At 33.2% G+C, this 12,244-nt stretch overlaps 1 protein-coding gene across 2 annotated transcripts in view; it reads right to left on the reverse strand.

Annotated features, from left to right (window-relative positions):
- Positions 1 to 12,244, reverse strand: part of LOC111058022 (syntaxin-8-like) — a 59,978-nt gene that overhangs the window by 6,952 nt on the left and 40,782 nt on the right. The window lies entirely within an intron of this gene.

The raw sequence follows: 12,244 nt of genomic DNA on the forward strand, positions 1-12,244 counted from the left end.
AGAACACAACGGGCATAGCCACTACCTCCGTAAAGAAAGCCATAGTGCATTCGTGTGACGTCTGCAAAGGTAGGGCTCCTACACCAATAAAAACACTAGCTGATATAGATCAGCTGAAATCAACGAAATTTTATTGGAATAGGAGCCCTACCTATGCTGACGTCATATGAATGCACACTACGGTTTTGTTTACGGAGGTAGTGGCATAGCCCAAGACTGACTTTCTCCCAAATTTTTATGAATAAAGTTTTGAAAAAAATAATGAGGTTATTTTCTCTTTTCACTTTCAAGTACTCGACTAGACTAAAAATTTTAAATTTCAATGTTTCAAAACTAACTGGAAAGGAAAAAAATATCCACTCAAATCTCGACTACTCTACTTTCTACTCTCTACTTTTATAGTTTATATAAAATGAGTTGAGACTTGGCCCACCATCCGAAGAAATTACAACGTTGCTAAATCGTGTGAAATTGCAACTTTTTTAAATTTATAATTTAACCACAGAATTGGATGTAGAATATCATTCCCGATATCCCAGTTGTGCTGAAAAAGTTTCAGGGTTACGGGATGAAAAGAAAATTTATTTTTTTTGTTAAATTAAAAACATCGCGAAAATATGTTTTTCTTTTGCATAATCACTTCCCAGAATTGATTATGGGATCTTGTAATGAGTAAGAATTTTATATCAAAACTAGCAGGGTACCCGTACGTGCTTCGCTACGGGAATTAAATGATCAGATTATTTTTGTAAAATATTTATAACCTGAATTCCACCAAAGCCGTTATAATCGTTTTTGAAATCCATCATACAAACAAAAATTGCTTGCTGAATATAACTTGAATAATAAATTATTATAGTCTCTTCACTGTCATAGAATTTTGTATCCGAAAAGGTGCTCTCCCTCGATGAAAATATTATTATAATTATATAGGACCGTTCCAAGTTTCATTCAAATACATTTCTATAATACTTAGTTACCCAAAAATCGTTGTCAGTAAGTGTGATGATTAGTTGCGTTGCTATCACCTCAGTTTGAACAACACATTCAACTCTGTTGAAATATACACTCAACTGCATATATTAAAAAGCAATTAAAAGTTAGTGATGCCTTTATGGTGTCACCCAGTTGCACTTTTGCACTCATCTTGACATCAGGGAATATTTTTATTGAACCATGCAATGTTTTCAAATTATATTGCTAAATGTTATAACCACAGCTGTTAATTTTCTCTCTTCCTCTCTTTAGTTTTCAACAAACGATGGAAATTTCTGGTTCAATAAGCTGCCACTTGGATGATCAATTTTCCCTCTCAAGTTATCTCAGAGATGAGACTCAGCTCAAATTTTTGTATCACGGACCTACTATTTGCTAGGAGCATCTTATGATCTGCCCTCTATCGGTAATAAATAAAGAAATTAGGCTTTGCATGAAAATTATTGAGTCTAATCATTTGAATTATTAATTGATGTGTTGGAAGTTCTCTGTAGAATAGTAGACTAATAGCAGCGAATTTTGTGGAATATTGGGCGGGGCTTAAGGGTCAACCTCGACTTTATCCATTGACAATTAATATTTCTCGTTGACAGTAATAAAATTAGCAGTGAACATGTTATTTTTGCTTTTGCTTGATGCAATTGAAAATAGAATTCCAAATCAAGTTTATTTGGAATTGGTCGACTCTGGTATCCATGAATCTCTTGCTTATTCTGGAATTTCTGGCATAGCCTATTGCTTAAGCTGGTTTACACTGAAGTTATTGACAAAATGTTGATAACTTAATCCTTATGGATTCTATAAGATTGAACGGAACTTGACTAACACATATGTTCATCAAATGTTTACATTTTGTTAATAACTTTGGTGTAAACGCAGCTTTACTCTTTGTTACACTTATTCAAAAGTGTAAAAGAAGCCAATCCACTGATTCTTTCTTCCATGGAAGTCCATTTATATAAATAAGAGTCCATTCATAATAGTTAGTCTAACATTTAATGTGGCTGATTTCTCATGTCCTAAACTTTACTACCATAAATATTGAAGTGGGAATTTTTAAGTGGACATTTTAATGTTAATATGAATAATTCTGAATAGAGTTTATTCAATCACTTCGATTATTGACTACCATTATATGATTTCTTTCTTTAATCTTAGCTTGAAACCAAAAGCTTAGGGATGAAAATTTGAATGTAAATTAACATGTAACTTAATTCCTTCCCTCACAAAGGCCCGGTTGCACAAAAGCCGGTTGGATTTTAATCCTGATTAATTTCACGTAAACCAAATCAGAGAAGACCATTTCAAAAAGATGGATCTACTGGAATTTATCAGGATTGAAAATAATCCGGCTTTTTTGCAACCGGCACTAAGTACATGATTGAATGATTACAAAAGTTCAACAGCTGGGTCATAATTTTGACACAGTCCCACACACATGAACTCGCTCACTCACTTCCATCATTAACAGACGACAAAATAATTATTATCAGCTGTTTTCCAAGGATGAATAATGATTATCCTTTCAATGTCCTTCAGCGAGTTTTCCCAGGGATGAGACCAAGTGCAATCGAATTTTTATATTATAAAACTACTATGCTCTGAATTTCGTGAGAATCTTTAGAGCCGTTTTCGAGATCCGGTGAAATACAAACATATAAACATCTAAATATATAAACATACAAACAGAAATTGCTCGTTTAATAGTATGGGATGAAAGGAAATAGGACTAGCTGATGGAATATTATGTTTTTTTCGATATAGTTTTTAGCTGAAACATGAAAATATCAGGTCCAGTAGCTCAAAAGCCTGTTCAATTTCAATAATGATTAAATTCCATGACAACTAATCAGTGCAGTGGTTTTTTTAATAGAAGGCTTCTCTGATTGGTTAGCGTGGTATTTAGTACGGATTAGGAATTAACAGACAGGACAACTGGCTCTCTCAAGGCCATGGCTGCTTAGAAACATAGAGCAACAGAGGAACCAATACAACATAAGCTGAAGAAATTAGTCGCATTTCTATAAATGGCAGTCTCACAGGAACAAGTTCCCACAGAGACAAGCAGTTTCATAGAGACAAGGTCTCCGTCCAAAGTAGTAGCGCTATAAATGGCAGTCTCACAGAAGCAAGTTCCCACTGGAACAAGGTGTTTCACAGAAGCAAGGTCAGTGTCATAGAGACAAGGTAGCGAATGTAGGAAGAAGTTAGGCGTGTTGCCTACATCTGAACTTGAAGGCACTCCATTATTTGTTCTAGTAAATTGAATGTCTGCTGTTTTTTAATCATGCAGGTATATGATTATGATTGAAGGTTTATCATATAAGATAGGGATGGGTTGGTAACCTATTAGAATTAGATAGAAGATAACTTAAATAAATAAATAAATTGAGTTCTATGCAAATGTAATATATTTCTACCAAACTCCAAGATAACTATTCCAATATATCTAATACGTATACATATAACCTTCAACCCGAAAGAATAATCAATATGAATATGAAATGGAATATATAAAAGCCAAATAGCCTACCACTGACCTATTCATCACCGCTTCTTAAAAACCACATGGCCAAAATGGTTTTTCATTATAATTCCTTCTTTCGTAATAAATTGTTTATGCTTTTGTACTCCTGAGCGAAGCTCGGTCCCCGATATTATGAGCTAATCATTTCTTCTTTTTCCGAGCTGCGGTCTCGAATTGTAAATTCAAATTGATATAATATTAACTCCAGACAGTCACAGAGTAAAGCTGCGTCAACACCAATAGATTCTATTAGATTGAACATAACTTATCATACACATGATGAACATATGTGTTTTTCATGTGCCGTTCAATCTATAATAATCTGTGAGGATTAAGTTATTAACATTTTGTTAATAACTTTGGTGTAAACGCAGCTTTAGATGCCAAGATTTATCATGGCGTTCCGAGTTAGGGATGATAATGTCAATGAAAAACTTCATTTTCCTCATAAAATCTTTCCAATAAAAAATTTAACAGATTGTTGTTCTACAAGCGTCTCTACATGTTACAAAATGAAAATCCCAGTGAAAAACAAAAAGTGCCACTTGATAATTCCCAAATCATCTTTTTAATCGTAGCTCTGATTCAACTGAGCAATAACTTTCTGAACTTACTGAGTTAATAAAGTAACATTTAAAATTATCATAAGCGCAATGGGTACTTGGGATTCCATCAATTCAGAATAAGTATTATACCGGTATTCATTTTTACAGGATTGAAGTAGTGCAACATTTAGATTAGCACACCAATAGATTTTATTTGTAGCGGAGTGAGTTCATTACTTTCATATCAAAGTTCTACTTTTTCCATTATGATATAGTACGACTACTGCAAAACAATGTCTGGTAGCCCTGGTAATGTAATGTAATGTAATGTAATGTAATGTAATGTATGGTTGATTGGAAGTCTCCAACCAGCCTGATCAGATTTCTTAGTGGGGCCATTGGCAAACATTTTATTAAAGCCCTGATATTATTACAATGACTTTATTCCTAGTAGATAGCATTTCTAGTAGATGACTGAATATTCTCGTTACCACATTGCAAAGGATGTTCAGTGAGGTCTACTGTTATCTGGACTACTAGAGTATTGTAACTCCTAATGTCAGATTGAGTAAGAGCTTGAAATTTATTCCTATCTAGTGTACTCCATGTTCAATAATCTGCCTTTATCTTATATTAGAAGAAACTTGCCTCTGAATAAATTAAAAAACGCACTAAATGTAATTCTGAATGAAAATGCTTATTGTTCCGTAAATTAATTTTCAAATTGTTGAAAATATGATATTCAGTGCTGTGAGTTTATAAATAGTTTATGTATTTTTTCAATGTATGACTTAATTTATTCAATTGTACTGGGTGATGATAATTATGACTTGATAAGACTGATTTGATGAATGATTACATTATTCATAAGATGACTACTAAGATGTTATGAATTGAATTGCTCATTTATTGTATAACAGACTATAAGCTGAATCCTTTAGACAAGGCCTATTCGCCTAATCTACATCCAAATTGTTTGTATTTATCGGTCAATATATTTCTTATTCCTAGACGCCAGCTAAGAAAGGGGTTTCAATTTTCGTAGAATAAGCACGTAATTCAAAACTGTATGTTTTTCAAAAAATGTTGTGATTTCAAATTCAAATTTCGTTTATCACACACATAGGCTATACGAGAATTAAGAATTAATGAGAAAGTGTCCCGGAATAAGGTTTATGATTTTTGTTCTTCTGTATTATACTAAGTGACATATTTATCAGTGATGGCTCTTAAACTGTAGGTTTATTATTAAATAACGAGTTTGGAGCACCAGAAAAATGGGATTATATTTTATTATAATAAATATTCAAAATTACGTTTCCAACCCACAATTATTGTCTTATTGTCATGTCCTTAAAGTTACTGTAAACCATATCGGTTGGGACTAATCAAGGTTTATTTAGGGTGGTTTTAATTATTAGTTTATGTGTTACAAATAGTTCACCTAGATTTGGATGGCAATTGAAACATTATTGATCTAACTAAAGCATGATATTAGTGTCAAAGACAGAAATCTGCGTTTTAATTCATTATCATGTGAGAGAGAGAGAGAGAGAGAGAGTGAGAGAGAGTGAGCCCGAAGGAAAGGGTATGTGTAAGAGAGTGATGTGGTTGAGTGGGAGTGACAGAGTTCGATATATTATATGCTATATGGTGGGTGAGGAATAATAGTGTGTCCCTTACGCTACACTCACAGATATATATATATATATATATATATATTATATATATATATATATATATATAGTACATAAACCATATCCATAGATTTTGGAAGCGGCATGCTATCTTTTCAATCTTTTGAAACAGCATTTATTGTCTAAGGTTGGTGAAAGAAGTTTTCTGCATTCCATAACAACAATCTGCAGACTGACGTCTCGGGTATTAGAACCAAAAGGCCTTGCTTTATAGAACTATAAATACTCATTCAGTATTACAATGCCTTGCTTCCATGAAACAAAGCAAATGTTTCCCGTTAGGTACTTCTGGAAAGCCCGGTCAATTTGTCATCGGTGGTGTCCAGGTAGAACTACCCTGCTCATAGACTATGTTCACTGAAGCGTGAAACCAAAGTTAACCAAATGCTTCTATTTCTAAAAATTCTATTGCCAGGTATAAAGTACTGCACTTTGGCGGCAGGAAGAAGATGAACAATAATAAGAAGAAAAAATATAGATAGGAGAAGATTATAACCGTTGAGTACACTATTTTATCTATAACCACTCTTTTGACGAATTGAAAACTTATAAATTACTGGTGGTACTCCCATACAGTAACAGTCAGGGGTGTATTCAAATACCGTTGGATAACATCTTTCCAATATTGTTACATTCATCTAGAAGTATATAATCTGTTCTTTCTTACATTGATATCACTTATGTATAAGTTACTGCAGAATCAAAATTATTTTATATTGACTGAACAATTAAAAGTCACATTGAAATAGTTATTTTGGAGTTTGGTGGAAATAATACATTTACATGGAACTCAATTTATTCATTAAAGGCAATCTACATAATTCTAATAGGTTCTGATAACAGGTATTCAATGAATTAATGAAGCCTAACAACTTGAAATATATTTCAAATTATTTAAGATTAAATTGATTCTACCTCGGTGCAAGTCAGCTTCACATTTGTACATGTATCATTGTATCGAATTATTAAATATTTGATGATTTTGGTAAAACAACATTTTAATCCTGGACTAGTAGTTCTATGAACAGTAGACCTCGCGCAGGTATAAAACACAGCCTCGTCTCATACTGTCCATAAGAGTAAATCCTGTTTGTATGTTGTGTCGGCAAGATGTCGGTGTGAAAACGGCTAATGGCTGTTGGGGTTAGTGTATCAAAAATATGCTCACATCAAAATCTAATCTCCTTCAACTTACTGGCAACAGGTCAGACCGAGTTGAAAGCAGATCAAGGTCGAGAGAAAATACTATGTTTTCTTTCCGTTATTAATTGCATGCGTCATTGCATGCAATGAATAGTCAACACGACAGCTGATTTTTACTAAGTTACATTGATATATTAATTACATGCGTTATTGCATGCAATTAAAAATCCACTCAACAGCTGAATTATTATGGATGATTCTATTCTGATTTTTACTGTAATATTGGCGTTCGAAGGAGACTTTACCTATTGTATTAACCTTAAAATGCAAAATTTTCAAAAAACCTTGTATATACGTCGAGGCACAATTTAAAAAGAAATATACCTGTCAAATTTCATGGTAATCTATTGCTGCGTTTCGCCGTAATTGCGGAACATATAAACATAAAGAGAAATGCAAAGCCGTCGACTTGAATCTTAGAACTCATTTCGCTCGGTCAATAAATCGAAATTTTAAGAAACCACAAATATCCTGGATGAAAAGGGGAATCAATTGTTATGTATAGATTTGAATCTGAATGTCTAGGATCCACTAAACAGTCTACTAAATTCATCATTTTTTCTCCACAGGAGAAACGTTTAAAGCTGGCTTCAAATGATGTCACCACATTATTAACATATGTAAATTATATATTTATATATGTATGTCACGTGGATTGAAGGAGCGTTGTTTGTGACGTTGTTTGTTGATTGAAGGAAGATTCTATTTTACTATTCAAATAAATCATAATGTAATTTACTTATCCACTTCGAGATTTACATAGTGATAATAAGTAGGAAATGAAATGTATAGCAAACACTTCAGTTGCTATGTAGGCCTACTGTATTGTATTCTGTAGTGTCTTATTTTTTACTAAAGTGATGAAGTATCAGAAAATACTATCATTCAGCATTGTTATGTATTATTTTCAATGTCATTTTTTTCTCTTTCTTTTCAATAATTTAAAATTTGTTATTATTTTAAATAAGTAGATAACTTAACTATTGTTTGTTTTTAATCATATTATTTGTATTTATTTTTTTCGTATTGTTATAATACTTGATAGAGAGTTGAGTGTAAGAGAGGGTCGACTGCGCCCTAACTTCGCTTTCTAAGAAAAATAAAGGCAGTCATTCTATTCTATTCATGTCACCATAATATAGATGTATATGTATTAAAAAACAGACGCTTTCTAAGAAAAATAAAGGCAGTCATTCTATTCTATTCATGTCACCATAATATATATGTATATATATTAAAAAACAGATGACATCCAATTTATTAGAGCAAATGGAATGCCTTCATCTTCATGTGTAGGCAACACACCACACCAACCTTGTTCCTGTGAGACCGACCTTGTCTCTGTGACACTACACTTGTTCGAATGGGAATCTACCCCTCTTCTTGTTCCACTGACACTACTTGTTCCAGTGAAACAGACCTTGTCTCTGTGAGACTCACCTTGTCTCTGTGAGACTCACCTTGTCTCTGTGAGACTCAACTTGTCTCTGTGGGAACTTGTTCCTGTGAGACTGCCATTTATAAAACTACTTGTTCCTATGAAACTTGTCTCTGTGACACTAATATCGTTCAAAAACACTACTTGTCTCTGTGACTAAGACACATATTTAATGTTGAATAAAGCTCGTGTTGAGTCCAATTCTATTACAATTTATTCGACATTAAAAATAAAATAAATGGGTCCGAAAAGAAAAACGAGTAAACGTCAAGATTTAGTCAGTGAAGGAGAAAACGATTCGCAAAACCAAATGCTTGGAAAAATACTGAAACCAACAGTTTTATCGATTGACCAAGATTCAGATGAAGCACCGAAAACGTGGAGACATTGGAAGGTAACATTTTTAAACTTCTTAAAAAACAGTTCAATCCCGAAAAAGGATGAATTGAATGTTTTGATCAATTATGTGTCACCGAATATTTGTGAAAGTATTTGCAATTGTATATCATTTGAAGAAGCTATAACAACTCTTGAAGAAAGCTTTATAAAACCTCAAAATGTAGTACATGCACGTTACTGCTTATCTAAAGCAAAACAAACCCATGGAGAATCAATTGATCAATTCTATAATAAACTAAAACGGCTAAGTTTACCATGTAACTTTCAAGCAGTCACGGCTGACGATAACAAAAGTGAATATATCCGAGACGCGTTCATCTCCGGATTAGAATCATCGAAAATCAGACAACATCTTTTCGAAATGAAATCGCTAACTTTGCAAGACGCTATCTCACAAGCACGAATGTTAGAGAATGCTGAAAACATTGCTAAAGAATACGAAACCAGTTCAGAATATGTTAACACAGTCCTAGCAAACGAGAATAAAAATACCGAGAAAACGACTTTAGTCCGTAATTCTTACCAAAAGAAGATTCAATGCAGATTTTGTGGCTATAATAATCATACTAATAATAGCCAATGCCCAGCAAAAGGACAACCATGCCTAACTTGTAATCGAATAGGCCATTTTTCAAAAGTATGCAGAGCACGAAACGATAAAAAAAACCAAATGGTATCTGCCACAGTAATTTCAGCAGCAAATACCAGCACTGACCTCTCAAAATGTCTTGTTCCTATACGTGTTAATGGAATAGATACATTGGCACTATTAGACACTGGGAGCACAGCAAGTTTTATAGATAAGAAACTAGTAGTACAATCGAAGATGAAAACTATGCCATACAGATATAAAGAAACTGATAAAAATTCATGAGGACCTGTGTCATCCAGGAGTTACTCGACTCCATCATTGGACCAAAACAAAGAACTTACCATATTCAATAGATGATGTAAAAGAAGTATGTTCCAAATGTATTACATGTTCTGAAATGAAACCACGCTATGCCAAAGGAACTGGCCGCCTTATCAAAGCAACTCGACCATTTGAACGTCTTAATATGGATTTCAAAGGCCCACTACAATCAAGTTCAAGGAACAAGTATATTTTAGTTCTTATGGACGAATATTCCAGATTCCCATTTGCCTTCCCCTGTCCTGACATGACTACTAATACAGTAATAAAACACCTTACATCACTATTCTCTCTTTTTGGTGTACCGTCTTACATACATTCCGATAGAGGAACATCGTTTATGTCATCAGCTTTGAAAAATTTCCTACTATCAAAAGGAATTGCCAGCAGCAGAACATCGCCCTATAATCCAGCCGGTAATGGGCAAGTCGAACGGTACAATGGAGTTATATGGAAAAGTGTGATGCTAGCCCTAAAATCGAGAGGTTTGAACAACAGTCACTGGGAACAAGTTCTCCCCGATGCCCTTAACTCTATTCGTTCCCTATTATGCACAAGCACCAACTGCACACCACATGAGCGGATGTTTTTACATGCAAGAAACTCAAGTAATGGAAAACCATTACCAACCTGGCTATTGACACCTGGACCAGTATGGTTGAAGAAGATGACAAAAAACTCAAAACAAGAATCGCAAGTTGAAAAAGTTGAATTAATCGAGAGTAACCCTGAATATGCGTTTGTTCGCCACAACGACGGCAGAGAATCGACAGTCTCACTTCGCCAGCTCGCCCCATACCCCACGAGTGCCGATTGATATTAAGGGGGGAAGATTGTGATGATAAAACAGCTGTAATATTTATAATCTGTTATCTCTGTTACTAAGACACATATTTAATGTCGAATAAAGCTCGTGTTGAGTCCAATTCTATTACACATACATATCCGCAAACACACATATTTAAACAGAAATAATTGTTCGCTTAGTATAATTATTGATTTCAATGATTTTGATTTCATTTAATGAGAGCTTATTTCACATAATAACAACGGGTATAAAAAGCGAAAATGTCAAACATAATTGAAATCGAAACTAATAACAGCTGGCATAAAAAGCAAAAATGGCAAACCTAATTTTGAAATCGAAACAGTAGCTATCATCTTATCTCCATTTGATCAAATGTAAACAAATTATAGTAAGATACACATCAATGTGTCAGCATTATTTGAATGGAAGATATTTTTACATTAGGAAAAGCAACAACAGCTATTTGGCCGTTTTAATAAATAACCCCTTTCTTTCGTCAAGATAAATTCTGGCCGAATTTCCTCATTCTTTGCACACAGATTCCACAACGGACACTTCTGAAGTTTTAAAAATACCCTCCATTCATCATACTGAATAATTAAAATTTCATCGAAATTGTTTAAGCTGTTCACGCGATCTCTCAGATATACAAACAAAATTAGTCTTGATAGAATAGGATCAATTGATAGAACTCCCATCATAAAAGTTTGTTTTATGAAACATGAAAATTATCTATACTCCCAGGAATAGAAATGAAAATATTTATTCTTTTATTTATATTCTAATATTTATAAATCTGATTACCCTTTTTACAATTATTCAACATGACATGTTTCAGCTATAAATAATGCCATTATCAAGTGATTGGAAAATAAATAATAATAAAATATTATCAGGAATAACTCTGATTGAAGTAACAGTGCCCAATCAATTTTTCCGCAATAAATGCATTTTAATCTTCAACTTGGTGCCAACCTAACAAAGTTAACTCAACTTAATGCCAACCTGACAGAATTATTAATTTGGTTACCAGTTAACAACTGTTTCGAAGAGGTACTATCTCAAGATTATAGTTCTATATTAACATATAGTATGGACATTTCGATTATAATTAAGAATATACATGCTATAAGACATAAGATTGGAATAAGAATATACATGCTAAAAGACAAACTTGGAACACTTAAAAACCACCTTTAGAGTTAAAATATCGCCAAAAGATTTCTTAGTGAGCGCCTAGGATTTATAAGGAAGCTATATTTCAAGTTTTGTTGCAATCCGTCAGTAGTTTTCCAGAAATCGTGATCAGTGAGATAAGAATTTCATAAGTATAGAAGAAGAAGATGACGGGAAGAATGGCTTCTCTCTACTGATGTGTCTTGATAATTTTTTTTGAGACATTTCAAGCAGAATGAAGAACATAATCATTAATTAAAAAATAATTTAGGTCGGATAAAAATTATCAATACATGAATAGAAAGGAGACATTATTTTAAAATAAAATTCTGACCAGGGCAAATGCAAAAAGAAAGGAAAAAGAAAATGGAAGAGCTAGATTTGATTGCAATAGGATATAAATAAAAAATCTAGGTAGCCTACTCTTTTTAAAACTATTTATTCATGACATGTTTCGGCTATTAAACTAATTTTAAAAAGGGTACTTAGATTTATATTTTCATTTATATTCAAAAGTAGCCCTAAAGAAAAAAAGACAATCT

Source organism: Nilaparvata lugens, chromosome 5 (assembly GCF_014356525.2).
Source record: "Nilaparvata lugens isolate BPH chromosome 5, ASM1435652v1, whole genome shotgun sequence".
In the NCBI taxonomy this organism is placed as follows: Eukaryota; Metazoa; Arthropoda; class Insecta; order Hemiptera; family Delphacidae; genus Nilaparvata; species Nilaparvata lugens.